The 27,025-nt window shown below is 36.6% G+C and overlaps 1 protein-coding gene across 1 annotated transcript in view; it reads right to left on the bottom strand.

Annotated features, from left to right (window-relative positions):
* Positions 1-4,185, bottom strand: part of LOC148953700 (metabotropic glutamate receptor-like) — a 265,383-nt gene extending 261,198 nt beyond the window's left edge. The window contains 1 exon segment of the mRNA XM_089085810.1: positions 4,154-4,185. The gene's annotated coding sequence lies outside the window, so the exon portion shown is untranslated.
* Positions 4,186-27,025: the final 22,840 nt, after the last annotated feature.

Genomic DNA, 27,025 nt, shown 5'->3' with positions numbered 1-27,025 from the left:
CAATAGCGCTGCCTAAGTAAAGAACGATGTTGGCACAATGTATTATTTGTTTGTTTCTTTGTTTAGACCAGGACACTGCGTTTCGAAGGAGCTATCGTAGAAACTTCGAAAAGCGTTCATTCGATTGGAAATTGGAAAAGCTTGTGCCCTTTTTAATAGCCGAAATTGATTGGAAGGCAACTAAAACTCCCTTCCACACCAACCATTTCCCCAAACACATCCAATTAAAATTTTTAGATAGCCATTTTGTTCAAAGTAGTTGAAAGATCTGGAAAATATGTCTCTGAGGAGAAAATAACCCCCACAGCCCTCAGGGCAACGGTTTTAAGCTATGCCCTAGGTGCATATAAGGTTTTGTAGAAAGCATTGTCATAGAAACTTCAAAAGTGGCTCATTCAATTGTAAATTCAATGGCGTGGTTCCCTTTTTCATAGTCAAAAGTGATTGGAGGGCAACTAACCCCCCTCTCACGCCCAACATTTCCCCAAACAAACAAATCAGAAATTTTATATAACCCTTTTATTCAACGTAGTTAAAAGTTATGGAAATTAGGTCATTCAGGACGACAACCCCCCCCCACATTGCCCTGAGGGCCAGGGTTGTAAGTTATGCCCTGGGAGCATATAAGGTGCCCTTTTTATAGTTGAAAATAATTGGAAGGCAACTAACCCCCCTCTCACGCCCATCATTTCCCCCAACACATCCAATCAAAATTTTTAGAATAGCCATTTTGTTCAACGTAGTTGAAAATTCTGGAAATTATGTCTTGAGAATGACAAACCCCCCACAACCCTCAGGGCAAGGGTTGTAAGTTATGTCATGGGGGCATATAAGCTTTTTATAGATGGTGGTGTCGTACAAACTTCAAAAATAACTCATTCAATTGAAAACTGAAAGGGCTAGTGTCCTTTTTAATATTCCAAGATGATTGGAGGGCAACTAGCCCCCCTCTTACGCCCACAATTTTAGATCAAAATTTGGAGATAGCCATTATTTCAACGTAGTTGAAAGTTCTGGAAATTATGTCTTTGAAGATGAAATCCCCCCCCCCCAGCCCCCAGGGCAAAGGTTTAAGTTATGCCCTGGGGGCATATAAGGTTTTATAGAAAGCTTTGTTGTAGAAACTTCAAAAAGGGCTCATTCGATTGGAACTTGAAAGGGCTAGTGCCCTTTTTAATAGTCAAAAGTGATTGGAGGCAAACTAACCCACCCTCTCACGCCCACCATCCCCAAACACATCCAATCAAAATTCTGAAATACCAATTTTGTTCAACGTAGTTTAATGTTTATGAAATTAGGTCTTTGAGGAGGACCACCCCCAAAACCCCCAAGGAAAGGGTTGTAAGGTATGCCCTGGGCGCATATAAGGTTTTTATAGAAAGTGTTGTTATAGAAACTTAAATAGGGCTCATTCGATTGGAAATTGAAAGGGCTAGTGCCATTTTTAATAGTCAAAAGTGATTGGAGGGCAAATAACCCCCCTCTCACACCCACCAATTCACCAAACACACCCAATCAAAATTTTGAGATGGCCATTATGTTCAATGTAGTTGAAAGTTCTGGGAATTAGGTCTTTGAGGATGACAAATCCCCCACACCTCTCAGGGCAAGGGTTTTAAGTTACGCCCTGGGAGCATATAAGGTTTTTATAGATAGCGTTGTCGTAAAAACTTCAAAAAGGACCGCCCACCATTTCCCCAAATGCATCCAATCAAAATTTTGAGATGACCATTTTGTTCCACGTAGTATAAAGTTCTGGAAATTATGTCTTTGAGGATGACAACCCTCCCACAACCCTCAGGGCAAGAGTTGTAAGTTATGCCCTCTGAGCATATAAGGCTCTTATAGAAAGTGTACTCGTAGAAACTTCAGAAAGGGCTCATTCGATTGGAAATTGAAAGGGCTAGTGTCCTTTTTAATAGTCGAAAGTGATTGGAGGACAACTATACCCCCTCTGACGTCCACCATTTCCCCGAACACATTCAATCAAAATTTTGAAAATTTGTCAAAAGCGATCGGAGGGCAAATGCCCCCACCCGTCCATCATTTTCCAAAATAATTCCGATCAACATTTTGGTATAGTAATTTTGTTTAACGTAGTTGAAGGGTGGGGAAATTATGTCTATGAGTATGACAACCCCCCCAGCCCTCAAGGCTAAGGTTGAAAGTTGTGACATGGGTGCATATGAGGTTTTTTATAGAAAATGCCGTCGTAAAAACTTCAAAAGGGCTCATCCGATTGAGAATTGAGAGGGCTATTGCCCTTTTTAATAGTCGAAAGTAATAGGAGTGAGAATCACAACCCCCCCCCCCCCCACACACCCATCATTTCCTTAAACATTTACGATCAACGTTTTGATATGGCCATTTTGTTCAACGTAGTTGAAAGGTCTGGAAATCATGTCTTTGACGATGACAACCCTCCCCCCTTAGCCCTCAGGACAAGGGTTGTAACTTATGCCCATAGGGCACATAAGGTTCTTATCAAAAGTTTGGTCTAAGAAGCTCCAATAAGGGATGATCGATTTGAAATTGAATGGAATAGTGCCTTTTTTATTAGTCAAAAGTGATTAGGGGGCAAATGCCCCCCATGCCCGTCATTCCCCCAAACTCTTCCAATCAAAATTTGAGATACTCGTTTTGTTCAACATATTTGAAAGGTCCCAAAATTATGCCTTTGATGATAAAAAAAAACCCAACCCTCAGGGCAAGGGTTGTAAGTTATGCCCTGGGGGAATATAAGGTGTTCATAGAAAGCAAGGTCATATAAACTTTGAAGGGGGCTCATTGGATTGGTGATCAGACGCTCTAGTGCTCTCTTTCAGAGTCAGAGTTTTCGGAAGGCCGCTATCCCCCCTCCAAACACACGTCGTATTGTCCAGAAATGTATCAAATAAAAATTTTGAGATAGCCATTCTATTCAAAATAGCCTAAATATCATATAACAAGGCTTTTGGGTTTGAAACAAGCCCCAGAGATTAGGGGCAGAAGAGGCTTAGTCTTTTTTCCTGAAAAAGACTGTGTCAATATATAAAAAAAAACAGAAATTAATTAGAAAAAACTTTTTCCACAAAATACGTTTTTCAAAACAAAGGAAAGAACTCCATTAGACCAAACATAAACAAAAGTAGAATCAAATAATACAACTACCACAAATCAGTATCAATAAATAAATGAAAAATAAAACGAGCAGATATTAAAATAAATAAGAGAGTCAAACTCAAAACGAGCAGAAATTAATATGAGTAGGGTTCTAAACCCCTATGCTTTCTAAAAGCCAGAATATAATTTGTACTTTACTGAAAAAAAATTATTTTAAATGTTTTCATTTTTATATCTTTAAGAAATCAAAAATTAATTAAGAGTTTAAGGAATAAATACCGGCATGCGTATATTAAATTGACAATCCACTTTTTTCAGCAAATTCATTTGATTTTTTTTCAGTAAAGTACAGATTATATTCTGGATTTTAGAAAGCATAGGGTTTTAGAACCCAATTCATATTAATTGCAGTTCGTTTTGAGTTTGACTCCTTTATTTATTTTAATTTCTGTTTGTTTTGGGTTTCAATTATTTATTGATACTGATTTGTGGTAGTTGTATGCCTGGCAGAGTATTTGATTCTGTTTTTATTCGTTTTTGGTTTAATGGAGTTCTTTACTTTTTTTTTGAAAAACATATTTTATGGAAAAAGTTTTTTTAGTTAATAAACATATAACTATGGCACCTAAAGACCCTATGGGATGTACTTCCAATGTTTTATGCCCTATTTCCTCTTGCCCTGTGCCCTATAATTACATTCCTATGCCATATTTCATCTTGCCCTGTGCCCTATAATTACATTCCTATGCTCTATTTCCTCTTGCCCTGTGCCCTATAATTACATTCCTATGCCCTATTTCATCTTGCCCTGTGCCCTATACTTACATTCCTATGCCCTATTTCCTCTTGCCCTGTGACCTATAATTACATTCCTATGCCATATTTCCTCTTGCCCTGTGCCCTATAATTACATTCCTATGCCCTATTTCATCTTGCCCTGTGCCCTATACTTACATTCCTATGCCATATTTCTTCTTGCCCTGTGCCCTATAATTACATTCCTATGCCCTATTTCCTATGCTCTATAATTGTAAGGACAGATCTTTCTTACCTAATCAAAGAGTCTCAAAGGGAATAGTAAAATCTTCAAGACCATATATCGAATAAAACTGAGAGATTTATCAGGAGATCCCAGAGACCTAGGTACAAAGTAGGCATTTGCGCACGAATTTTTAAGGGGGAAATGTTAATTGCCCACAATTGACGAATAGAGTCGTGGTTTTCAAAGAACACAAACAATAACATCTTAAAAAATTAATGTAATATAATAGTAGTTGCACAAAAACAATAACAAAAACAATAACATAAACAAAAAATCTTAAAAAATTAATGCAATATAATAGTAGTTGCACAAAAACAATAACAAAAACAATAACAAACACAATAACACAAACAATAAATCTTAAAAAATTAATGCAATATAATAGAAGTTGCACAAAAACAATAACAAAAACAATAACACAAACAATAAATCTTAAAAAATTAATGCAATATAATAGAAGTTGCACAAAAACAATAACAAAAACAATAACACAAACAATAAATCTTAAAAAATTAATGTAATACTAATTAATGTAATAAAAAATAATAGTAGTTGCACAAAAACAATAACACAAACAATAAATCTTAAAAAAATAATGCAATATAATAGTAGTTGCACAAAAACAATAACAAACACAATAACACAAACAATAAATCTTAAAAAATTAATGTAATATAATAGTAGTTGCACAAAAACAATAACAAAAACAATAAAACAAACAATAAATCTAAAAAAATTAATGTATTATAATAGTAGTTGCACAAAAACAATAACAAACACAATAACACAAACAATAAATCTTAAAAAATTAATGCAATATAATAGTAGTTGCTACAGTGACAAGCTTTTATTTAGACTTTTTGATTTATATACCATTAAGTGAAAAAACAAGTTTTCTCAAGTGAAAGAAAAGAGCGACATTAAAGGTTTAAATGAAGAGAATAATTTTCGCAAATCAGGGAGCTGTTCCCCCGCTCTTTGCACTAAGGTTTTAAAGTGCTATAGAATTACTTCTTATTCGAATTCAGGGCCCCTCGTGTTTGAGTAGTCTTTCGTAAAGCACTGTGTCAATAAGCCAAACTTTACCGTAGAGAGCAGGGGGTTAAGGAGGTCATATCAGGGATATCAGGGAGGCAGCCTCCCTGATATACGGGATGATTTCTGTTCGTTTTAAGCTCTAAAGTCGTTCTTTACTTTCATTTAATAAAACTTGTTTTTAGATTTAATTTTGTTTGTTTTTTATAATATACCCAGAGCTAAATCCTAAACACGAGGACGGCTACCACCTCTAAGACCCGGCTCTTTAAATACAAATTTAACTTTTACAAAGCAATGTGTTGAGAAAAAGACCTCATTAAGTACATTTGATTTTCGAAATTAAGTACAATAATTCAAATTAAACAATTGTCTTCTCAATATTTCTACAATTTTGTGGCAGGAAATGCAACTTTGGTTGGACACATTATTTTTTGGTAATTAAATAAGTCAGTAGAAAGTTCAGTTTTCTTTCTGATGAACCTTCCGATATTCTACTGCCATTAGTTGATACGATTACTCCTGGGAACAATAAAAAAAGAACTCGTAATGGCGACCATCCTTCTCAAAAAAATACGCAATTTTACAATATTGTAAAATAAGGGCTAGAAAGCTCTAGAATAGAATTCTCTTATATGCTGGATTCAATGGCGTAAATTTCATCAGAATTAGTTGCCGTTTTTGGTTGTTTCCCAAAAATTGAGCACATTTTCTCCGAGTCGTAACCTTTGATGGGTAACTCTAAGCCTTGTGAATTTTATATATATATATAGAATCACCATAAAAATTAAACGTTTGTAGTGTTTCCATTACTATCAAAATTCATTCTTTCGGAGTTGTGGTTACTATTAGAAGAAGTTGCCACTTACTTTAAGTTTGTTACCGCCAACTGCGTAATATGAAAAACCATTAAACATAAAAACCAATATCTCCAGCGAAACATCGGTAAAAACAAAGTTCCTGGTGTAACGTATATCTTCCTCCTGGTAAGCTTCCTAACTGTGTCACGATTAGTCCCTTTCCTCGCCTCTCTATCTTTTGTACCAGTATGAATATGAATTAAGTTTCTTACGATACAGAGAAAATAGTTTTTCTTCAATAAGAAGAAATCTATCAATCTGGAGCACCCTTATTCAGGCTAATTCCGATGAACAAAGATTAGAGATTAATTACTATCTTCTCCCTGACTTCTTTTTATATTTAGCTGAAGGCTCGTGCAGAATTAGACAGTTTGGGTATTGAAATGCACTCTTTAAGGACCCCCCCCCACCTGCAAAATGACCCATCAATCCCCCTTTATAATTTGCTGATATGCCAATATATATCACTATACATAACCTTATGAAACGTCACATGATTCAATTCAATTAAATGAAGTTTCAAAATAACGTCTATATTAAAAATTCATCCTGTATGGACTTTAGGAAAGAATGTGCCAACATAACGCATTGCTACATCTGAAGCTGTGAGGCTTAATAAATAGTATTTCTATTCTTTTGAATCAATCAACTGTTTAAAATTTTTTTGAAATCAATTGCCTGGTCCTCTTTGGGGCAAAATCGTAGTTTGGTGCAACAAAATAGCAGAAAACTGAACTTTCCAACAGCAAATTTAGTTTTTCTACTTAAAAAATGTATTATAACTTTTAATTCCGATCCAAATAAGCCCTCTCTCAATTCTATAGGACCATTGATTTAATACATTCACCTCTAGGAAAAAAAACAACAACAAAAAAAAACAGCCAAACACGCATCGAAATACTTCCCCTCGAATCGGAAATCCTGGTCCAATGAATTAATAGCATTAAGTGTGTGCCTTTTACGGTTTCAATTATCCAAATTAGTGATTTTGTTGCTCATTTTACTCGCATTTTTTATATATTTAATCATTCTATCCAGACCATGTTTTCTTCCTTACTGAATAATACCATCCCTCAAGTTCTTCAGCAAGCCCATATATTGTCAATATCCGGTGGTGATATCTGTCGGGCTTTGAACATGGCTAAGAAGTCAAGTGCTCCCGATATAGATGGTCTGTGTTAAAATCACTTCGCAATTAAGTGTCCATTATTGTTAACACATATTCAGCTATTATTCCAGATGTATTTAGCTCAGTCGCTAGTTCCAGATAGTTTTCTTTCGAGAATCGTAACATCGGTTTTGAAAAAGGGAAAAGACGCAGAACAGTGTTCCGGTTCATGGGCGTAGGCAGCATATTGTCTAGGGGGGCAGTCGATAATGTGATGGAGGGCCTTTTATCAACTGCTTTTCCAACTATCTACTTTTCAGCCACATCTAATGTAAATTTGAAGGTCTAGGGGGGGCAGCTGCCCCCCCTGCTACCCCCTCCCTATGCCCATGTTCCGGTTATCGACCAATTAGTGTTTTGCTTCATGAGCGGGCTTTTTGAAAATGCCATTTTGACGGAAATTTGACCTAATTGATTTTTCTGATTATCAAGTTGGGTTCAGAGCTGATTTTGGTTGTTCTCAATCCCATCTTATGATTGGTCAGCTGCTGGTTTCGACAAAAATACAAAAAGGCCACTTTATTTTTGCTCGATAGATATTTCGGGCGCTTTTGACAAAATCGAACATTCGCAAGCGCTTCATTGCTTAATTAAATCAGGAGTCAATTCTTCCGTCGTAAAAGTTCTCCAATATTGATATTTTAATTCCTTCGTACTGTTGAAATAGTTGTCCGATATATATGAGCCTATTTCAGTAAAAAAGGGAGTCAGGCAAAGGTGGTGTACTGTCTCCATATATTTTTAAAACGGTGCTTGCAGACTGATTGCGAATGTTGTCTCCTACTGTGTTTATAAAAAATATTGGTGTAAGTCATATTACTTACGACGATGACGCACTGTTAGTTAACCATACTAGGTCGGGCCTCACTAAGAATCTACATGTTCTGAGTAACGTTTTGGGCAATATACTTGGTTCATATACTTGGTTCATACACTTGGTCAGCTGCTGGTTTCGGCCAAAGTACAAAAAATGCCGCTTTATTTTGAACAGGTTGATATTTCGGGCGTACATTGCATCGGACAATGTCGTACATTCGCAAGCGCTTCATTGCTTAATTAGGTCAGGAGTCAATTCTTCCGTCGTAATTGTTCTCCAATATTGGTATTTTAATTCGTTCGTACGGATGAAGTGCATGTCCGATATATCTGAGCTTATTTCAGTAAAGAAAAGAGTTAGGCAAGGTGGTGTGCTGTCTCCATATATTTTTAAAACGGTGCTTGCAGACTTTAAATAAGGAGCAACCCGGCTCAATAGTACCCGAAACTCTAAAAAACGAATTTTGATGCCAATAGACGCATCAAAAGAATCAGATTTTCATGCTGATATCAAATATATAAGTTTTATCAAGTTTAGTCCTACCCATTAAAAGTTTACGCGCCTGAGAAAATTTGCCTGATTTTCAAAAAAAGGGTGAAATAACCCCTAAAAGTTATAGAACCTTAATGAAAATCACACCATCAGATTCAGCATATCAGAAAACACTACTGTAGAGGTTTCAAGCTCCTATCTGCAAAATTATGGAATTTTGTATTTTTGCCAGAAGAAAGATCACGGATGCGGTTTTCTTTGTTGTTTTTTTTTTGTTTTTTTTTTCCCCAGAGGTGATCGTATCGATCCAGTAGTACTAGAATATTGGGAGAGGGTTCATTCAAACGGAAATTAAAAGTTCTAGTGCCCTTTCTAAGTAACCAAAAAAAAATTGGAGGGCAACTTAGCCCCCTCCCACTCTTATTTTTTTCCCAAAGTCACCCAATGAAAATTTTGGGATAGCCATTTTGTTCAGCATAGTCGAAAATTTAATAAATATGTCTTTGGAGATGACTTAATCCCCCGCCGTTCCGGGGGGAAGAGCTGCAAGTTGTAAACTTTGCCCATTGTTTAGATTTAGTATTGGTTATTGGGACGTGTATAGACATTGTCCGGAGGATTTTTTTTCTGGTCGAGGGGGGAGGGGTCAGAGTAGAGGGTTACAAAGGAGGATCTTTCCATGGATGATGTTTCCTTGGGGGAAGGGACATTTCTAAGAAGGGGCGCCGGATTTCCCAGCATTATTTAAAAAACTATCAGAATTAAATTAAAAATAAACTTTTTTCCAAGTGAAAGTAAGGAGCAAAATTAAAACTTAAAACAAACAGGAATTTTTACGTATATGAGGGAATTTGACCCCTAGTCAATACCTCGCTCTTTACGCTAAAGGTTTTTTTTAGTACTTTCAAAAGAGCTATCTATTCTAATTAACCGGCCTTTGTGATTCAGAAGTTTGTGATTCGAACAAAATTTGAACTTTAGCGTAAAGAGCGAGGTATTGAAAAGGGGGTGAACTCCCTAATATATATAATAAAAACATACGAATATAGTAGTTCGTTACGTAAGTTAATTCGTAAGTTACGTAAGAACAAAATTTCGAGAAAGCCATTTAGCCAAAAAAAAGAAAATTCATATGTAAATTTCGTTTTAATTATTCATGTACAGTGAACCAAAATCAAAGCTTCATTAATTCAAAAACGTTCAGAAATTAGATATATAAAAAATTCACTGAAAGTATGGAGCGATATTAAAACTTAAAACAAACTGAAATTATTCCGTATATGAAAGGGTCTGTCCCCTCCTCAACGCCTCGCTCTTTACCCTTAAGTTTGACTCTGTCTCAAACTTTATTTTTTAAACAATAAAAAACTTTAGCGTAAAGAGTGAGGTGTTGAGGAGGGGACAGACCCTTTCATATACGGAGTAATTTCTGTTCGTTTTAAGTTTCAATGTCGCTCCTTACTTTCAGTAAAAAAAACTTAGTTTTTTTTCATTTAATTTTTGAGAAGAATAGTCAAAGGAACACGCGAAAGAAAAAAAAATACTTTCCTTGCATTCCGAACTATTCATAAGACGAAAGGAACGATCTCAGGATTTCTTAGAAAAGTCTAAGCAGACTTATCAGAATTTATTTAGAAGACAAGCAAAGAGAGCTATCTTCTTAGTTCACATTGTTTATAAGCTGAAAAAAGAATCTTAGGACTTCCCAGAAGAATTTCAGAAGACGTCTCAGAACTTACTGAGGAGAAAATTCAGGCGGCAACATCAAAATAACTACAGAAGCTATTTTTCTTGAAGTCTGAGTTTTTCACACGATGAAATAGAGGTCCTAGGATTCCTCAGAAGAATCTCAGGAGACTTATCAGAATTTATTGAGAATACAAGATAGATGATCTATCTTCCTTGTAGTTCAAATTGATCATAGAATCTCAGGTCTTCTCAGAAGAGTCTCAGAAGACGTCTTCGCTTTTTCTAAGGAAACGTGGCTTTCAATCCAAAGTGGTATTTACTTAGACTAAAAAGGTCTCTTCTGCCTAAAAACTAGAACAGCAAATGATTTCTGAGACGATATAGGCTAAGTATGACCAAACAAGAAAACATAGGCCAACGAAGCCCCTGTTTTCACAAAGATAATTAAAGCCAGTGAAAAAAGAGAAAATGCAAATATTTCGGCCGAATCCTCTGCTCAGCTGTCCTCAGTGCAGGAGGAGGAGTCTTATAGACAGAAGATAAATGCATTGATAGAAATATTTGCATGTTTCTGTTATTTTGCTGGTTGTGACTTACCCGATTTTTCTTCGTTGTCCAACGTTTTCTCGAATTGACTGCAACGGCAAAACATATAAAACCTAAATAATTATGTCTAAGAATTTGTGGGGTTTTTTTCCTGATAAGAATGACTGCTACGTAGTTTAATGCCTTGGGAAATATAACAGTCAATTTTTGCAAAAGAATATGGATCTGGGAAAGTTTCAAGCAGTTCAACAAGAAGCATGTGCCCTATAATTTGGGCCCTGATATCAAATATATAAGTTTCATCAAGTTTAGTCCTACCCATTAAAAGTTTACGCGCCTGAGAAAATTTGCCTGATTTTCAAAAAGGATGAAATAACCCCTAAAAGTTATAGAACCTTAATGAAAATCACACCATCAGATTCAGCATATCATAAAACCCTACTGTAGAGGTTTCAAGCTCCTATCTGCAAAATTATGGAATTTTGTATTTTTGCCAGAAGAAAGATCACGGATGCGTTTTTATTTGTTTTATGTTTTTTCCCCAGGGGTAATCGTATTGACCCAGTGGTCCTAGAATATCGTGGGAGGGCTCATTCAACGGAAAATTAAAAAGTTCTAGTGCCCTTTTAAGTGACCAAAAAATGGAGGGCAACTAGGACCCCTCCCGCGCTCATTTTTCCCAAAGTCACGCGATCAAAATTTTGAGATGGTCATTTTGTTCAGCATGGTCGAAAATATAATAACTATGTCTTTTTGGATGAATTAATCCCCCAAAGTCCCCGGGGGGAGGGCTGAAAGTTATGAACTTTACCTAATGTTTACATATATTATTGGTTATATATCTTCAAGTGAATGAACTGCCTCTAATTAATGACACGAGTAACAGAAACTCAACTACAACTTGGGCTCAAAATTATCACAAAATCTTTAACTATTGAGACTTAAACGCTTGAAGGCGAATGTATGTCAACTACGGTCAACTGAAGTCCGTACCGTATATATGTTATTCTTACTGGTCCTAGATTGTCTTCACTGTACAAAAAATTGATTTAAAAAAACATTCCAAAAAATAGGTTTTTCAAAGAAAAGAAAACTTTTTTTCAGTTTTTTCAAAGAAAAGGTCTTCAGTTTTTCAAAGAAACTGAAGACCTTTGGTCTTCAGTTTTATAGATTATGAGCAAGCGTTCGATTCTGTTGATAGAAGAGTTTTAGCAAAGGTCTTATCCTTGTATGGTATTAATTAAAAAAAAAAAAAACTTTCCGAAAAATAAGTTTTTCAAAGAAAAGAAAAGGCCATTTTAAACTTAAGCTCAGTAGACACAAATACCTTTTAAAATTCAAACTTGAAACGACCAGAAATAACTATTAAAGAATAAATGAAACCCAAAACGAACAGAAATTAAATAAACAATCATAGCAAAACCATACAACAAGTAATAATATATGAAGAAATAGATCTTAAAGCGAGTAATGCTTTAATTGAATATGAAAATCAAGCTTAAAACGAAAAAAAATGTAATTATTGAAGCATAAATGAAACTTAAAACGAACAGAAATTAAATAAACAATCAATGAAAACAAATATACAATAGATATAATGTAAATTAATAAATAAATCTTAAAACGAGTGAAACTTAAATTTAATATGCAGATCAAGCTTGAAACGAACAGAAATCACGACAAACAAGAGTTTGGGTATGACCTCCTTCTCTCACTGTAAAAGTCTAAAACCTAAATTTTATGACATATATTTTCTTTTGTACTTAATATTGAAAATAAACATTAAAATTATAGTAAAATTTTGAACTGATGGGCTTTCAGCAATTAATGTCATTATACATCAAATATTCAGCGTAATTTATTAGCTCTTTTTAAAGTTGTTAAAAACGAATATAGTTTCCCTACAAACAAGTGTTTGGATACTGCCTCCTTTCCTAATTGTAAAAAAAAAAACCTAATGCGTCATTGGCGCTTAACTGAAAACGAATAATATTACAAATATTTTCTTTCCCAGTTCTTACAGTATTTAAATTAAAAATGCAATTACAGTGAAATAAATTCTTGAACTGATGGATCTTTCAACAATTAATATCATTATACATCAAATTGAATATTTATATATTATATATTTGAATGTTTATACTTTCCAAGACTGTTCAAGACCCATATAGTAAGACGGGGAAAACAAGCGTGGCGGGGGGGGGGGGCTAGTCTAACTCTCTTGACTCGTATAAGTGAACTAGAACTTTCAATTTCCAATCAAATGAGCCCTCTATGAATTTTATACGATCACCCCTTTCATAAGAACCATAAATACCCTTAGTGCATAACATAGAACGCCTTCCCCTGTGCCCTGGGGGTTCTATTGACGCAGGGTTTTTTCTTATCCAACCTTTGAACTATTGTTAACATAATATCTATCTCAAAATTTTCATCAGATGGGTTTTGAAAAAGAAGGCGGGGGGGGGGGAGCTAGCTGCCCTCGGATCCCTTTTGACTATTCAAAAGTGAGCTCGAACTTTCAATATCCAATCAAATCAGCCCTCTCTGAAGTTTATGCGAGCATATCTTTCATACGAACAATATACGCCCTAGGGCATAACTTACAACACCTGCCCCCGAGTCCTGGGGGGTTTTGACGACACCTGATTTTTTGTTATCTGACTTTTGAGCAATTTTTAACTTCATGGCTATCTCGTCACTTAAAAAGGGCACTAGAGCTTTTAATTTCCGTTCCAATGAGCCCTCCTACGATATTCTAGGAACACTGTGTTAATACGATTACCCCTGGGAAAAAGAAAAAAAAAAAACAAATAAACACGCATCCGTGATCTTTCTTCTGTCAAAAAATGGAAAATCCCACATTTTTGTAGATAGGAGCTTGAAACCTCTACAGTAGGGTTTTCTGATACGCTGAACATGATGATGTGATTTTCATTAAGGTTCTATATCTTTTAGGGGGTCTTTCTCCCTTTTTTCGAAAATCAGCCAAATTTTCTCAGGCGCGTAACTTTGGATGGGTACAATTAAACTTGATGAAACTTATATTTTTGAAATCAAAATTAAAATCTGATTCTTTTGATGTATCCATTGGTATCAAAATTCCATTTTTTAGAGGTTACCATTGAGCCGGGTCGCCCCTTACAAACAGTTCGTTACCACGAACTGTTTGATATATATATATATATATATATATATATATATATATATATATATATATATATATATATATATATATATATATATATAAGCATGGGTGAAATAAATATGACACAGCTTTACATACGAAAAGCGTTGTCAGATTCAACTAAATAGGTTTGTTTAAATATTTTCAAGGCTGGACGTGACTACAATGACGAAAACGAAAATTCAATATAAATTTCATAATTCTGAAACAAGTGAAAGAAAAATAATAGACAATCATGATTTCTAGGTATGAATACACCGGAGGTGGGTCATGGGGGATTTTAAACGTAATTTTGCACCAAAACATCAAAGGGTCTTTCTAATTCTCTTATAGACTGGGACTATTCACATTTTCCATAATTAGAAAGGTACTCCCTATGCTATCAAAGAAAATGTCACCCCATAAGGTGAGACATTTAACACAAAGAGACTAGCGCTTTGCAGGGAACTTTCACCTGTATTTGAAATGAGGACAATTAATGCTTTTAAAGTGGAAATACCTCCAGGCCTTTTTAAGCTTTCTTAAGAGCAGGACTTGTAATCCCATCTGGGAACACATTTACTATTGAGCAAGAAAAATACATGAGATGATATAATCCCAATATCCAATTATGGTATATCTCCTTTGTTGTAATAAAGATTCGGAGAAAAGGAATTGCATGATTAAAGTAAGAATTCATTTCACACGTGGAATTGTGTCTTGAAGAGCTCTGTCCAACATGAAACATTTCAGTGTTCGACAGTGAGAAATCTAGAAAAAATCAACTTTCGAAATTAAGCTTCCTAAAGTTAGGTGACTAGAATTGATTCCCCTGCTTTTAGCTATGGTGTATCTTCTTTATTTTAGAGCGACAGATGCCGGAACCAACCTTATCAAGGTGAAACGATAGCTTCAACCTAGTAAAGAGCAACTAACGGTCCATAGTAACCAGAAGTTTAGAAACACGTATTGTAGAACCTCTATTGTAAAACTGTCTAGTGAGAAAAGGTTACCGTTTTAAACCGACTGAGGAATAGTAACAATCATTTCGGTTAATCTTAATAGTGAAAATTTAGCGCGAAAATAAATTTATAGGAAGTTGAAAAAAGAGCTTGAGACCCCTCAAAATGTCGGTGAATTCAAATGGAAAGTGCACCATTGAAATCATCATCGTCAAGGACCCCATACACCTTATCTCCTTTACATACATGCATCATACATCCCCCTTACAGTCCCTCATCTTGAACAACAAGGAAATTCACTTTTTTTTGCATGAGTAGCACCTTGGGTAGCACATGGTGACTCCTTGTGTTTCTATTTTCTTTGAATCAAGGCTAGCAGGCTACATCAGCAACTTAAACAGAAGCTTAAGGGTTCATTATAAAGCTACTAGTCAAATCAACATTCTTTTCATAAACTCGTCTCGGTGAACCAAACTTTAAGTACAATATGGCGTTAATGGCACTTTTAATGCAATTCCTCGAGCAAAAAGACTGGAAAGCATAAAAAGGGTCATCTCCAGGGTCGAAAACCATGCCCATAGATTTATAACCCCCTCTCTTGCATACTCCTCCTCCGACCCGCTTAGAAAGTTTCATAAATCGTCCACTGAAGAGTAGAGCTTGCAGCCTCCTAAAATATGATAGAAATGTTCAAACGCTAATTTTACAGCTCTTCATCATAATTATGCGTTATTGTGATTTTGTTTTATCAAGGACACTGCTGGGATTTACTTAATAATTTGCTCTGTAAGTGCGATATGACACCGAAAGAACCTTTCACTGGAGACAACAATATAACTTTATAAATACTCCCCCTCACAGCCCCCTTGGTAAACATAAATTGGAGGCTCGTAAAATGTTTCAAAAGAACCCATCACCATCAACAGCAATATCTGACAAGCAGACATGTGCCAAAGTAAAACTGGTATGTAAGAAAGCCATCCAGTCCTCATGGTCCAATTCAGATCAGGTATTAGTCTGCTCAATTTCAGCTCAGGTAAAACTGGTATGTAAGAAAGCTATCCGGTCCTCATAGTCCAGTTTCAGCTCCGGTATTAGTCTGCTCAATTTCAGCTCAGGTAAGATTGGTATGTAAGAAAGCCATCCTGTCCTCATGGTCCAATTTCAGCTCAGGTATTAGTCTGCTCAATTTCAGCTCAGGTAAAACTGTTATGTAAGAAAGCCATCCGGTCCTCACGGTCCAATTTCAGCTCAGGTATTAGTCTGCTCAATTTCAGCTCAGGTAAAACTGGTATGTAAGAAAGCCATCCGGTCCTCATGGTCCAATTTCAGCTCAGGTATTAGTCTGCTCAATTTCAGCTCAGGTAAAACTTGTATGTAAGAAAGCCATCGGTCCTCATTTTCCAATTTCAGCTCAGGTATTAGTCTGCTCAATTTCACTTCAGGTAAAATTGGTATGTAAGAAAGCCATCCGGTCCATGGTCCAATTTCAGCTCAGGTATTAGTCTCAAAATCCCAATTTAAAAGATTCACCTGTTTATCAGTAAACTCGATGGTGGGAAGAAGCCTAATAACGACCGTAAATATTATATTATCCAGAACGGTTCTCCAATTGCCTCTGACCATAGGCAGCACAATAGCGCTGCCTAAGAAAAGAACGATGTTGGCACAATGTTTTTTTTTTTCTCCATACCCGGGCACTTCGTAACAAAAGAGTTGTCATAGAAACTTCAAAAAGGGCTCATTAAATTGGAAATTGGAGTGGCTAGGGCCCTTTTTAATAGTCGAAAGTGATTGGAGGGCAACTAGCCCCCCCCCTCCCACGCCCATCATTCCCAAAACACATCCAATCAAAATTTTGAGATAGCCATTCTATTCAGCGCAGTTGATTTCCAGATAGAAAATATACTTTTGAGGAAGACACTCTCCGACAGCCCTCGGGGCAAGGGTTTTAAGTTATGCCCTGACGGCATATAAGAACGATGTTGGCACAATGTATCTTTTATTATTTTTTTTCCTTTAGAGCATGGCACTTCGTATCGAAAAAGTTATCGTAGAAACTTCGAAAAGGGCTCATTCAATTGGAAATTGCAGTGGCTTGTGCCCTTTTTAATAGTCGAAAGTGATTGGAAGGCAACTAACACCCCTTCCACGCCCACCATTTCCTGAAACACATCCAATCAAAATTTTGAGATAGCCATTTTGTTCAGCGTAGTTGATTTAAAGATAGAAATTATGTTTTTGAGGAGGACACTCCCCCACAGCCTTCGGGGCAAGGGTTCTAAGTTATGCCCTGGGGGCATATAAGGTTTTTTATAGAAGGTGTTGTCCTAGAAACTTAAAAAAAGTCTCATTCGATTGGAAATTCAATGGGCTAGTACCCTTTTTAATAGGCGAAAGTGAGTGGAGGGCAACTAGCCCCCCCCCACGCCCATCTTTCCCCCAAACACATCCAATTAAAATTTTGAGATAGCCATTTTGTTCAGCGCAGTTGATTTCCAGATAGAAAATCTATTTTTGAGGAGTCCACTCCACCACAACCCTCACGGCAAGGGTTGTAAGTTATGCCCTGGGGGCATATAAGATTTTTATAGAACGCGTTGTCGTAGAAACTTCAAAAAGGGATCATTCGATTGGAAATTGAAACGGCTAGTGCCCTTTTTAATAGTCGAAAGTGATTGGAAGGCAACTAACACCCCTTCCAAGCCCACCATTTCCCCAAACACATCCAATAAAATTTTGAGATTGCGAATTAGTCCCACGACGTTCAAAGTTCAGGAAATTATAATTTTAAGAAGGACAATCTCCTCAGAATCTTCAGAGCAATGGTTACAAGTTATGTCCTGGGGGCATATAAGGTTTTTATTGAAATCTTTGTCGTAGAAACTTGAAAAAGGGCTCATTCGATTAGAAATTCAAAGGGCTAGTGCCCTTTTTAATTGTCGAAAGTGATTTGAGGGCAACTAACGCCCCTCTCACGCCCACCTTTTCCCCAAACACATCCAATCAAAATTTTTATATAGCCATTTTATTCAACGTAGTTGAAAGTTTTGGAAATTAGGTCTTTAAGGATGAAAACCCCTCCCCCCACGGCCCTCACGGCAAGGGTTTTAAGTTATGCCCTAGGGCATATACAATTTTTATTGAAAGCATTTTCGTAGAAACTTCAAAAGGGTTCATTCAATTGGAAATTGAAAGGGCTAGTATCTTTTTTAATAGTTGAAAGTGATTGGATAGTGACTAACGCCCCTCTCACGCCCACCATTTTCCCAAACACATCCAATCAAAATTTTGAGATATCCATTTTGTTCAACGTATTTCAAAGTTCTGGACATTAGGTCTTTTAGAATGATAACCCCCTCAGAGTCCTCAGTGCAAGGGTGGTAAGTTTTGCCCTGGGAGCATATAAAGTTTTTATTGAAAGCGTTGTCGTAGAAACTTCAAAAGGGCTCATTCAATTGGTAATTGAAAGGGCCAGTGCCTTTTTTAATAGTGGAAAGTGATTGGATAGCGACTAGCGCCCCTCTCACGCCCACCGTTTTCCCAAACACATCCAATCGAAAGTTTTAGATATCCATTTTGTAAGACATAGTTGAAAGTTCTGGAAATGAGGTCTTTTAGGATGATAACCCTCACCCCCCAGAGCCCTCAGTGCAAGGGTTGTAATTTATAAAAGTTTACTAACACCACTTTCACGCCCACCATTTCCCCAAAAACATCCAATAAAAATTTTGAGATAGCCAATTTGTCCCACGACGTTCAAAGTTTAGGAAATCATACCCTTAAGCAGGAGACTCCCCCACTAGTCTTCAGGGCAAGGGGTATAACTTATGCCTTGGGGCATATAAGGTTTTTATTTAAATCTTTGTCGTAGAAACTTGGAAAAGTGCTCATTCGATTTGAAATTCAAAGGGATAGTTACCTTTTTAATAGTCGAAAGTGATTTGACGGCAACTAACCCCCCTCTTACGCCAACGTTTTCCCCAAACACATCCAATCAAAATTTTTAGATAGCCATTTTATTCAACGTAGTTGAAAGTTTTGGAAATTAGGCCTTTAAGAATGACAACCACTCCAACTAACCCCCCTCTCACGCCCATCTTTTCCCCAAATACATCCAATCAATATTTTAGATAGCCATCTTATTCAACGTAGTTGAACGTTTTGGAAATTAGGTCTTTAAGGATTACAACCCCTCCCCCTCCCCCCACAGCCCTCAGGACCAGGGTTGTACATGTATGCCCTGGGGGCATATAAGGTTTTTATTGAAAGCGTAGAAACTTCAAAAGAGCTCATTCAAATGGAAATTGAAAGGGCTAGTGCCTTTTTTAATAGTTGAAAGTGATTGGATAGCAACTAACGCCCCTCTCACACCCACTATTTTACCAAACAAATCCAATCAAAATTTTAAATATATCCATTTTATTCAACGTAGTTGAATGTTCTGAAAATTAGGTCTTTTAGGATGATAACCCCCTCAAAGCCCTCAGTGCAAGGGTTGTAAGTTATGCCCTGGGGCATATAAGTTTTGTATAGAAAGTTGTTGTATAAATCATAGGCAGCGCGATCGCGCTGCCTAAGTAAAGAACGATGCTGGCACAAGGCACAATGTATTTTTTTTCTTACCAGGGCACTTCGTATCGAAGGATTTGTCTTAGAAACTTCGAAAAGGGCTCATTTGATGGGAAATTGGAGTGGCTAGCGCCCTTTTTAACAGTCGAAAGTGATTGGAGGGCAACTGCCCCCCCCACGCCCATCATTCCTCCAAACACATATAATCAAAATTTTGAGATAACCATTTTGTTCAGCGTAGTTGATTTCCAGATAGAAAATATGTTTTTGAGGAGGACAGTCCCCCACAACCTTCAGGGCAAGGGTTTTAAGTTATCCCCTTTGGCCATATAAGAACGATGTTGGCACAATGTATTATTGATTAATTTTGTCCTTTAGAGCAGGGCACTTCGTATCAAAGAAGTTGTCGTAGAAACTTCGAAAAGGGCTAATTCAATTGGAAATTGGAGTGGTTTGTGCCCTTTTTAATAGTCGAAAGTGATTGGAAGGCGACTAACACCCCTTCCACGCCCACCATTTCCCGAAACACATTCAATCAAAATTTTGATACAGCCATTTTTTCAGCGTAGTTGATTTCGAGATAGAAATTATGTTTTAGAGGAGGACAGTCCCCCACAGCCCTTAGGGCAAGGATTGTGAGTTATGCCCTGGGGGTATATAAGGTTTTTTATAGAAGGTTTTGTCGTAGAAACTTCAAAAAAGGCTCATTCGATTGGAAATTCAAAGGGTTAGTGCCCTTTTTAATCGTCGAAAGTGATTAGAGGGCAACTAACCCGCCCCTCACGACCACCTTTTCCCCAAACCCATCTAATCAAAACATTGAGATAGCCATTTTATTCAACGTAGTTTTAAGTTCTGGAAATTAGGTCTTTGAGAATGACAACCCCCCCCCCCTTACAGCCCTCAGGGCAAGGGTTGAAAATTATGCCCAGGGGACATATAAGGTTTTTATAGAACGCGTTGTCGTAGAAACTTCAAAAATAGCTCATTCGATTGGACTTTGAAATGGCTAGTGCCCTTTTTAATAGTCGAAAGTGATTGGAAAGCAACTAACACCCCTTCCACGCCCCCTGTTTCCCCAAACACATCCAATAAAGCTTTTGAGATAGCCATTTTGTTCCACGCAGTTCAATGTTCAGGAAATTATACCTTTGAGCAGGACACTCCCCCCCACAGTCTTGAGGGCAAGGGTTATAAGTTATGCCCTGGGGGCATATAAGTTTTTATTGAAATCTTCTTCGTTTAAACTTGAAAAAGGGCTCATTCGATTTGAAATTCAAAGGGCTAGTGCCCTGTTTAATACTCGAAAGTGATTGGAGGGCAATTAACCCCCCTCTCACGCCAATCTTTTCCCCAAACACATCCAATCAATATTTTAGATAACCATCTTATTCAACGTAGTTGAAAGTTTTGGAAATATAAGTTGGAAATATAAAATGACAACCCCTTCCTCCCCGCAGCCCTCAGGAAAAGGGTTATAAGTTTTGCCCTGGGGGCATACAAGGTTTTTATTGAAAGCGTAGAAACTTCAAAAGGGCTCATTCAATTGGAAAGTTAAAGGGCTAGTGCCTTTTTTAATAGTTGAAAGTGATTGGAAAACAACTAATGTCTCTCTCACGCCCACCATTTTCCCAAACACGTCCAATCAAAATTTTGAGATATCCATTTTGTCCAACGTAGTTGAAAGTTCTTGAAATTAGGTCTTTTAGGAGGTTAACCCCCTCAGAGCCCTCAGTGCAAGCGTTTTAAGTTATGCCCTGGGAGCATATAAAGTTTATATAGAAACTTGTTATAGAAATTTCAAAAAGGTCTCATTTGATTGGAAATTGAAATTGCCCTTTTTAATAGCCGAAAGTGAGTCGAGAGTAATTAACCCCCCTCTAACGCCCACCCTTTCCCCAGAAACATTCAGTCAAAGTTTAGAGATAGCCATTTTGTTCAACGTAGTTGTATTTAAGGATATTATGTATTTAAGGATGACAAACATCCCAGAACACCAAGGGCAAAGGTTGTAAGTTCTGTGCTGGGGACATCTAAGGTTTTTATAGATAGAGTTTTCGTAAAATTTCAAAAAGGGGCTCATTCAATCGGAAATTGAGATGGCTAGTGCCCTTTGTAATAGTTTGAAAGTGATTGGAGGGTAACTAACCCCCTTCTCACGCCCACCATTCCTTCAAACACTACCAATAAAAATTTTCCGATAACCATTTTGGTTAACGTATTAGAAAGTTATAGAAATTAAGTCTTTGATAATGGCACCCCCCCCCCAGCACTCAGTGCACGGGTTGTAAGTTATGCCCGGGGGGGATATAACATTTTATTTAAATTTTTGTAGTAGAAACTACAAAAGGGCTAATTTGATTGGGAATTGAAAGGGCTATGGCCATTTTTCAAAATTGAAAGTGATTAGAGAGCGACTACCGCCCCTCTCACGCCCACCATTTCCCCAAACATATCCAATCCAAATTAAGAGATAGGTATTTTGTTTAACGTAGTTGGAAGTTCTGGAAATTTGGTCTTAGAGGATGACAACCACATTAACAGACTAGGGCAAAGATTGTAATGTATGCCCTGGGGGCACATAAGGTGTTTATAGAAAGCGCTGTCGTTTCAAAAAGGGTTCATTCGATTGGAAATCAAAAAGGCCTAGTGCCCTTTTTAATAGTCGAAGATGATTGGAAGGGTTGACATTTTTATAGTACAGAACGATGTGGGTATAATGTATTATTTTTTGTTGTTGTTGTTTAGACCAGGGCACTTCGTATCGAAGGAGTTGTCGTGGGAACTTTGAAAAGGGTTCATTCGATTGAAAATAGAAAGGGCTGATGCCCTTTTTAACAGTCGAAAGAGATTGGAGGGCAACTCATCCCCTCCCACGTCCACCCTCCTATTTGCCCATTATGTTTAAAAACTAAATGTTGCCTTAAGATTAAATTAACATGCACTGTGTTAATGCTAATTGCCAATAAGGCATCTCAGCAGTATCCAAAGAACGACTGAGGGTATTATGTTCAGACTTTCGGGGCTACTTCTGGTTTTAAAATCTAACCAAATCAAAATAGCGTAAGTTTATCCAAGCTATCAAGAAAGTAAACAGATTTTTTTGCGAATGGTATCAAGTTTTCCATTTCAGGTCAACTAGAGGAGGTATGAAACTAAATTTAACACTACTATTTGTGTCCAGATTTTTAAAAGGGTGTATGTTATCAAAAATTACTGAAAATTTTTTTCCAGCATACAAATATCAGGCCAAACTATAAATTTTTTAAAAAACGAAAAGATTTAAAGTATTATTTTCTTTTCCCCTGAAAAGACTAAGTCAATACAAAACGAACAGAAATTAATTAAAAAAACATTTTCCACAAAATAAGTTTTTCATAGAAGAGTAACTAGTATTATCCATGACCACACTGTCTTTTCTCTGACGAAATCAATAAGAATTCCAAATAGGGATAGGTCCTTTTATTAGACAGTGAAACGAAAATATAAGACAAAGACTCTAAATATTTCGATGACACAGTCGGTCCTCATCATCAGTAGAGTTACTGATACTGATGATGCTGGCTCTTCTGAGTGACTTTACTGATGATGATGACCGACTGTGTCATCGAAATATTTAGAGTCTTTGTTTTATATTTTCGTTTCACTGTCTAATAAAAGGACCTATCCCTATTTGGAATTCTCATTGATTTCGTCAAAGAAAAGTAAAGAACTCCATTAAACAAAAAAATGAGCAAAAATAAAATCAAATAATCTACCAACCGTGAAATTACCACAAATCAGCATCGATAAATAAATGAAACCCAAAACGAACAGAAATTACAATAAATAACCGAGTTAAACTCAAAACGAGCAGAATTTAACATAAGTTGAGCGCATAACCCCTATGCATTCCCAAGGCCAGAACAAAATTTGCACTTTAATGAAAAAATAAAAATGAATGTGCATTGTCAGTTTAATATACATATAATGATATTTAGTAATCAAAATGTTAATATTATTTGATTTATTAAAGTTATAAAAGTAAAAACATTTATATTTTTTTTAGTAAAGTGCAAATTTTTTTCTGGCCTTGGGAAGGCATAGGGGTTTTGCGCCCTACGTATGTTAATTTCTGCTGGTTTTTGGTTTGACTCGGTTATTTATTGTAATTTCTGTTCGTTTTGGGTTTAATTTATTTATCGATGCTGATTTGTGGTAGTTTCACGCTTGATAGATTATTTTATCTTATTTTTGCTTATTTTTTGTTTAATGGAGTTCTTTATTTTTCTTTGAAAAACTGATTTTGTGGGATAAGTTTTTTTAATTAATAAAAAGAAAACACAGATTTTTACTGATTTCTATACAAATGACCTCTCAAGTTTTCATACCACTCAACCTCCATTTTGCACTTTGCCTCACACTTTTTACATAAAAGTGCCCTTATAAAACGCTTTTCCCAAGATGAATGCAATGCAGCACTTAAGTTTCTTAAAATTGAGTCTTCCCCTGGACATGATGGTATTTATATTAAGTGGATCTTTGAGTCCCCGGAGGTTGTACAAGTTTAAAGTTCCCAGAGGCTTGAAAGTTTGCCCCGGTATTTCCAGCTTTAAAACCTTCTAGCCCATCTAGCAACACCATGCCTTACAAACCTATCTCTGTTCTACCTGCTTTTAGTAAAGTCCTTGAAAACTTATTCTATCAAAAATTAAATGGTCTACTGAAATTAATTATTTCTTTCCAAAAGAATAAATAGGCTTTAGAAAAAGACATAGCACTGTAGAAAATATTACCCGCCTTAAAATTGAGGTTTCTAACTCTCTTAAAAGCAGCCATTTCACAATGGCTGTCCTGTTTGATTAGTCTGATGCCTATGGCAATGTAATCTGTAATAAACTACGGAAGATTTTGATGAACCTTGACTTCCCTTACTCTTTCATCAGTTTCATGATGTCCTTTTTTTACTGATAGAAGTTTTTATGTTCAAGTAAATGAGCCTAAGGACGAGACTAGTCCCAGTACCAGAGGTCTTCCTCCAGAAGCAATCTTGAGTCCTCTTCCGTTCAACTCGTATGTTTCAGAGTTTCAAGTATCTCATCCAATAAATGCCTTCTATACTGATTATCTGATTATCCGAAGTCTTTCTTCGAAGTCTTATTCAACAGCATATAAGATTAGTTCAGAGATTCTCCTCAGCCTTTGGCTTCCCAGTTTCAATCAGTAAAACCAACGTCATCATATGTACTAACTGTACAAGAGATCCCCCCCCCATCCACTTATAACATTCTCGAGTGAGATCCCATATTTGAATTCAGTGAAGCTACTTGGCCTAAGGATGGACTGCAAATGCTGTGGCATGAACATATCAATTCTTTGAAATCTATGATTATTCAGAGACTTTGCGTTTTGAAGAGATTTACAGAAAGTAAATGGAGATGTCGACCGAAACTTATCTTAGATTTCTACAAATTATATGTCCGTTCTAATTTAGAATATGGGACTCAATTTTTCTCCAATGGTCTCCCATCCATGTTTAAGACCCTTGAATATTTAGAGTCTTCTGTTACTCGACAAGCACTGGAACTGCAAAGGCACACTCCGCTGTCCAAAGTAAAACTGTTGTCTGTATTGGTGTCCCAAAGTGAAAGAGCCTCCTGTCAAATGAGTAAATACTTCTCAAGAATCTAGGCATATGGTGACAAGCATGTTGTATATGAACATACTTTTACATTGAAGTCAGTTTACCCCAATGCCCCCCGCTCATCTTGGAGTTAGTTTCAAATGGAGGTCCCAAATTAGGGTTAACATTCTCCTTATGTAATTCCCTTTATGAAACCCCGCCTTGGTAAATGTATCCACCATTTTGTCAAGCAGAACTTATTCCAACAAATAAAAACATGATTCCCAATTATGAGGTCCAAACTAACTTTGCTGAACAGATTACAAAATTTTACCCTAATGATAGAAGCATTCATTCAGATGAATCCATAGTGAGACAGCAGGAGCATGTATCCCATCCGTTTATTCTCCTTTACCTTTTCCGAGTAAAGGACCTTTACCTTTATTCTCCTTTTCCGTTGGGATCTTCCATTTCGACTGCCGAGTTGTTTACCATCCACCTAGCCCTAGATGTCCTTATAAATTATAGCATAGAAGCTGAAAATATTCTCTGCCTTTCTGACTCCAAATTAGCATTACTTTTCCTCAAATTTATTAATAGAACTGCCAATGATATTGACCTACATAGTATTAAAAGACAGCTTCTGAACCTTCAAGCTAAAGGCAAAAATATATTTTCAACATGTTACATATCATAAATGTATCAAATATAATGATACTGCTAATTTACTAGCAACCAAGGCTTCCTCTTTAAACCCAGGCCCTTCCTCTGATCTCAATACAACAGAAGTATTTAGGCAAAGATCCAAAGTTAGTCAGAGTAAATTAATTCCCAAACCCCTCCACACTAGACTGCACACTGTGCTATATTACTGGTGGAAATCAGGTGCCCTTTTCCTCAATAGTTTGTTATTAAAACTGAAGTTACATCATTCCTCTCTATGCCGTGTCTGCTTCTCAACAGAAGAAATAATCCAGCATGTCCTGTTTCAATGCCAGCCAGAGATTGAGGAGACTATTACCCTCGAACACCTCTGCTCCATGGATAAAATACCTAATAATTTTATTGCAATCCCGAATTCTAATCTCCCTTCTCATGATGATAGAAAGATACTTAAGTTGTTCATTGAGGTTCTAAAGAAAAGACAAATCTACTGGTGATTGCTTTGTTATTGCAGGGGAATGACTCCTGATTAACTCATTTCCTTAATTTATCAAATTTATATTCCCAAGCTGTAGCCAGGGGCGTCCCGTGGGGGTGGGGCAACCCCCCACCCTCCCAGCTTTTTGGCATTCGGTAAAATTGGCAAAAATTTCGGCAGAAATTTTGCAAAATCGGCCGAAGTTTAGCAAAATTCTTGATTTCTGCAGAAAATTCGGCATAAATCAGGTAGCGATTCGGTAAAACTTATGAAGATCCCCTCCCCATAAAATGAGCCTCAGGAAGTCCCTGGCTTTAGCCAGTGCAATAAGGAGGTGAAAGAACCTGCCTTTTGTAGTCAAGGACCTCCCGCCTTATGAAGAAGCAGAAGAAGAATTCCCATTTAAAGCTGATTCAGCAATGATACTATTATTCCGTTCATTTTAATAATGACAGTTTATTGTTCTATTAAATTTATGGATAATTTTGAAAAATATTCTCATACCCTCGAAACTTTCATCGGATCGAAATGAAAAAATTCACCATCATAATTCCCATGGCCAATAACCTTGTACAAAATAATTAAAGTCCCTAAACTTGAACAACAAGGAAAATCTCCTTTTTGCATGGGAAGATCTTTTTTTTTTTTTGCACTGGAACACCTTTTTTTTGCACTGGAACATCATAGAGAGCTGTATAAGGACTTGCTTGAAATACAATTTTGACGTCTACGTGCTTTTATGAATTCTACTTGATAACGCCAACAAACAGTGCCATATATCACCAAAAATGGCACTTTTCCATGCTATTCCTGGATTGGTAAGGTTGAGAA

This window comes from Artemia sp. Qi Xiang Cuo, chromosome 3, assembly GCF_049724085.1.
Source record: "Artemia sp. Qi Xiang Cuo chromosome 3, ASM4972408v1, whole genome shotgun sequence".
Taxonomy (NCBI): Eukaryota; Metazoa; Arthropoda; class Branchiopoda; order Anostraca; family Artemiidae; genus Artemia; species Artemia sp. Qi Xiang Cuo.
Note: the sequence above shows the minus strand (reverse complement) of the source record. Positions and strands in the feature narration are given on the sequence as shown.